This window comes from Argopecten irradians, chromosome 10, assembly GCF_041381155.1.
Source record: "Argopecten irradians isolate NY chromosome 10, Ai_NY, whole genome shotgun sequence".
Classification (NCBI taxonomy): domain Eukaryota; kingdom Metazoa; phylum Mollusca; class Bivalvia; order Pectinida; family Pectinidae; genus Argopecten; species Argopecten irradians.
Genome location: NC_091143.1, coordinates 20,466,908 through 20,473,101, shown reverse-complemented (window position 1 = coordinate 20,473,101; position 6,194 = coordinate 20,466,908).

The window sequence follows — 6,194 nt, the reverse complement described above, 5'->3', positions numbered from 1 at the left end:
TATTATTGTAGTGTGTATATAGTCAGAGTTACTGACACCTCCTATAAAGGTCATTTAGATGGTCTGTCAGTAATTGAATTTATGAGGGGGCCGAGTTGGGCGATAGCCACTAGCATCCGTATACTGTCTTATCTTGACGCTTCTATGCCTTTGTATAGGGGTGTCAAGTTAACTGAACTTTATATAACAGATTTATTTACTCGCCATCCGAGGACACGCATAATTTCGTGTTTTTATATTATATCCCTGTTGTTTCCTATCTGTTTGGTCAAGAATCTGATAATCAAACTTAAATCAATACTGGCACGAATGATAAACAAACAACTCGCCACTTTTGAAATAATTGGCCTATTGCTAAATATTTTTATCAATGTATTTTCTTTCAAGAATTTTCAATTATATATAAGGAACCTACAGAATAATAATGAATAGTTCATAAATCAACAATAATTTTCGATACATTTCTATGTGCACAGTATGCCTACATCAATACGACACCAGACCGTTTGTATATTGAAAGCATCACAAACAAGAGTGACACAAAACATCCATCTAACATTTTAAGCACAATCTCCTTGATCATCTGTGCATTCTCGCTGAGATAATAACTTAAAAGTTATGCCGATAAATTGATTGTATAATGAAGATTGATCTATAGGTACGAACACCTCCATTTGTTTATAATCACAGTCTAGAAAACGCTTGAATATGTTACGTTTGACTTTCGCCGCGTCATCAACTTTCAAACTGGCGTAGGGGAAGCAACTCGTATTTAAAAAAATGCATTTCATTAAAGTATTAAAACGATTAAAATTATTTTTACACAAAAATTAACAAGTAATATATAGTTTTACGGTAATGAAGTGGTATATTTAGTTGAAGAGAATGTGTTTAAATTTTGAAGCGAGGGCGAGAGCCGCCATATTGCACCATAATAAAATTTACTGACCCCCTATAAAGTGATAGGGGGTCACCACGTGACGGCTCTCCGCCAATCATTTGGGGACATTTCTGTCCGAGGTGCGATATAAGGTTTTAATATATTGGATGGTCTAAAGCATCCCCTTGGCTTACACCATTGGGTGTTTGACCTCGGACTTCGGGTCAAGGCCAAAAATATCCAATGACATTAAAGAAAGTATGTTCTCTAATCTTATCGGTTTCGCCGACCTTTGTAATACACAAACACACTTAATTCCCCGAAACATTCGTCTCGAGAAATATAATCTTTCTCATGATGATAAATCTTCGTATTAACGTAAAATTGTCTATAATTGTATATCTTTTATAAGTTTCCGTGCCTTGGTTGGCTGTCGTGTTTGGAATCCATGCAACTCGTGTTGACCAAAGTCCTGTCTTTATCATAAAACCGACAGTACTATCCTACATCCCGACGTAAGCGAATAAGTATTCCGGGGTATATATCTACTTGCCATTCATCTGCCATGATAGACGGCGGTACTTATAGAACGTCGCGGTGTTCTATTGCGGCCGTCACGCAGACAGCAGCGCCACCCTGTAATCACGGCTCCCGTCTGTCCCGAGACTCTCGTCTAATGGCCGATCTCCGAGAGTGACCAATGGGCTTCATCATGCCATACACAACAATTTGCCTACATAGAATTTGACCGTCATAGGGCGTCGTTTACAGCCCGTCACGACATTCTAATGATGACCGAGTCCAGTTTGTACGTCAGAACCCGGAGTGTCCATCACCCGAGTTTCGTGATAAAGTCTCCGTCAGATAATCATGAACGCTTAAATACAAGATGGCTGACCCATCCCATCTTGCTTAAATTATACATACGTCCTCCTCGTGGTCGGAGAGGTTAAGTAGCGCCTGTTACTAAGGTAACGTCCTGCTGACATGTCCGAATGTATCATAGGATGGTCGATGACAGGTTCTGGCGGGTTCATTGAGGAGATTGCTCGACCAGTTGATCAGATTTCAGACTGTTGACTATAATTCACTAAAAGGCCATAATACATTTTCTTTACTATTACTTTGTAAAGCATTCAGCAAAATCACTGTCAAAAGCGAAGACGTAACCATACTTGGTCTTGGTTGTCGGTCGCTAAGACAATACAAAAGAGAGTTGAGTATATAATGGTTTCACGGGAAAAGTATATGGCAAAATTCTGGATGGAATATTGTGAGTTTTCATTACAGAATGATGCTAAAGCAGTATTAAATTCGTTATACATCAGACGTAATGCTTTCTGTCACTGTGAACAGGCATATAACCACAACATGCTTCTTATACATTGTAAAGGACTAGATACGGTAATGGCTCTTTTTGGCCCCTAAATCTACCAAATTTCAAATTAAGTATTTAGAAATTAAAATGCTTCGTTTGAAATATTGAATTCCCCCCCCCCTGATAAAAACTTAATGATATTTTTGTTGTCAGAAAGTATGTTTTTTTGCTATATAACCATGGTAACTTTGCATAAATCATTCAAATGTGAAAATTTGATCAATTTTGGCATATATTTTTTTATAGTTTTTCTTTTAAACGCAATTAGGCCATGGGCTAGGAGGGTCCCACATGCACCCCCCCAACCCCCCCCCCCCCCCCCCAAAAAAAAAATCCAATATATGTATATATGTAGTGATTTCTACGCAGGAAATGAAAAATTCGGATTTAAAGCTCAAAAATGGTGATTTTTTCAGCAAATTTTTCATATTTTGTTTGATGCAGCAAAAATGTTTCCAAACAGCAATCTATTATTTCTAATAAGGTTTTCGACCACTTGTCAATCAGTTTAAGCAACAAAAACAACCAAAACCAATGTTAACATCGTAGAAGTTCCGGTTATGACGTCATCAAGATGGCCACCATTTCGAATTTCACTGAAAAATGAAAAATAGTCATAACATTGACATTTTTCAACTGAAGTAGACAAATGAGGTATCAAAATGACTACAATAGAACATCAAATACATATCAGGACCAAATAATCCAATATATGTAGTGATTTGAACGCAGGAAATGAAAAAAATAATATTTTAAGCTCAAAAATGGTAATTTTTTCAGCATTTTTTCATATTTGGCTTGACGCAGCAAAATTGTTTCCCAACAACAAATTATTATTCACAATCAGTTATTTGACTTCTTATCAATCGGTTAAAACAACAACGACAAAAATATATAGAAATGTAAAAAAGAATTGTTATACCATCATTTGGTTTACAAAACATCACCGGATGCGGCATATGATTGTTATTTTTTCCAAACCGCTAACACTGCACTTTCCTGGTGTCTTGGAATTTCCTGAATATAACATTGGCTATTGACGATTTATATCTTAACAAATTTGAATTTAAAGTTGGCTGAATATCTAAGTGGGACTTCAAAATAATCCATTTTCATGTTCGAAATTTTGTAGACTAGTAGCCTCTCAAACTGAATTATTACAGCAAAACGCTAACTAATAGCTATAGGGTATCAAATTAAAGTTCCGTAAATACCATGACACTTTTCGAAACATATTGTGTCTTTTAGAATGAGCACATCCATTGTTTATTTCCTGTGTATAACGCAAGGAAATATAAGATGGTTACATATTTCTTTCACTAGTTCTTAATGCTAATCATTTTCGTTATGCGTGCTTTCTCGCCAGAGTGTCCTCTTCGACCTCGGTGACCTGATGTGACATTACATTACCGGGTTACCATCGTGGTTCTTACTTGTCAACTGTCCATGGTCAGAGTTTAGATCAGAAACATCGGCTTCAGGGATGTGGGAGCTCTTCATGTTTCCAACCTAGTTTCGCCTAGATTCACATATCGTATATGATGATCCAGAATTCCCCGGCATGATTGAAAAGACACCAGATCAACATTCTGCGGTGGGTTGAGTTGGTTCTCCTTAATTCGTATGAAGCACAATTCCTCATTCTTGTGGACCTCAGTGACCATAGGTGGCACAGGTGGATTCTTTGAGGTCATAAATGAAGTCTGCAGTGGAGTTTCACTCTTTGCCAAGTCTGAAAAGCACTTTAGAGAACTTTTTACTGGAGAGTCTTCTCTTTGCGCATACACCAGATGTGACACAACCAGCACCTTCAGGGGAATGGGGAAAGTCAGACCAATGAAAAACATTTACCATTTATGCCCTCATTAATGACCTCGATGATATCACCTGTGCCATTTATGGTTGCACGAGGGTCCACAAGATTGATGAATAGTACTTCATACGAAAAGGAGAACCAATTCCATCATTGGAAGAATGTGCATCTGGTGTAATTTCCATTATGCCGGAGAAGTCTGAAACAGCATATACGTACGATATGTTAGAATCTGAAAGAGATCCCACATCCCTGAACTTGTTGTTCCTGATATGAACTCTGGCCATGGATGGGTCATAAAAGTCTAGAACAACACTGGTAATGCAGCGTCACATGAGCTCATCGACATCGAAGACGTCGATCTGGCTTTCGACGAATTGGATACTGATATCTCGAGTACTCTGATTCGGACTGCATGTACCAGCTACCAGATATGCCGAGTCTCTTCAGTGGATAGGTCAGTGAGGCGAAAAAGCACGCACAATGATAATGGTTATCATTGAGAACCAGTGAAAGACATATTAGTTACATTGTAGTAACCATCTGGCATTTTGCTTATGCTATGCATTGGAAATAAACAATGAATGTGCTCATTTTCAAAACGCTTTGGGAACTGTTAATGATATTAACGGAAACACAGGCTTAGCTTAGGTTACATTTGTTGCGCTATCAGTAGGTGTTGTGTTATTTTTGAGACGCTGCTAATCTACAAAATTGAGGGTATAACAATAATTCTTTTTTTTTTTTTTGCATTTCTATATATTTTTGTTGTTGTTTTTGTTTTTACTGATTGATAGGAGTTTAAATAACTGATTACGAGTAATAATTTGTTGTTGGGAAACATTTCTGCTGCGTCAAGCCAAGTATAAAAAATTTGCTGAAAAATCACCATTTTTGAGCTTCAAATCCGAATTTTTCATTTCCTGCGTAGAAATCACTACCTATATTGGATTTTTTTTTTGGTCCTGATATCTATTTGTTGTTCTATTGTGGTCATTTTGATACCTCATTTGTCTCCTTCGGTTGAAAAATGTTAATGTTATGACTATTTTTCAATTTTTAGTGAAATTCGAGATGGCGGCCATCTTGATGACGTCATAACAGGAAGTTCATCCCAACTTATGCAATGTTAACATTTTGATTTGTGATCAGTGGGTCATAAGGGTTCAGAAAAATATTGGTTCGGAGGTTTGAGGGGGGGGGGGGGGTGTGCATGTGGGACCCTCCTAGCCCATGGCCTAAATAGACCACAACCTAGAATAAACTTTATATTTTAAGGGAATTACCGGACACGAAGAATACATAATTTTGAGAAATATAAAGTTTGTTCTAGAATGCGTTCTATGTTAACTAGATGAAAAATAGAACGAATATACGTACCCGGCCTACTATACATTTCGGCCGGGTACGAATTGGTCCCTATGTATCGTAGTGGAGCACTGCCTCCGAAAATCACTCGGGCACAATTTTCTATACTTTGTTGTAGGTTCCCATTAATTTATGCATATAGAAGCATTTACATAATGTTGTTATCCTAAACAAACATAACTACCATTCTAAATATCTACCGTACAGCTCACAAGACGTCAAATTCATAATTTGAAGACTTCCGGTATAAATTCTCTTCAGAAAGGCCTTGATATGTATAAGTAAAAAAATAGTGTCTAGCTCAGAATTTGATATTTTATATGGTTCAGTTTTATTGTCTAGTAGGTAAGCGATGTAAAACAAATAAGATAAAATGCATGCAAACGTTTTAATAATGGTTTGCGAAATCATTACTTTACTCTATTAGCAGTAATAGGCACCAATTGTAGCTCTAAAGACGACACCATTTTCTGTCTTTTGAGCTACAATATTGCAGCTAGATGAAAAACTGTCAAAAAAAGGTCTATTTTGATGAATTTTTCACATTTGGCATAATTCATATGTAATAAAAATGGTTACCGTGGCAACTAGAACTGCTATATTACCCAATAGCACTATCAAACATGTTAGGTATGTAGTTAATATTTGAAATGCAAGATTAACATATTAAAATAACAGACTTTGGAAAAAAAGCGGATTTGGGGGCCACAAAAGACCCTTATCATACCTAGTCCTTTTGACTTAATTTGGTTGTG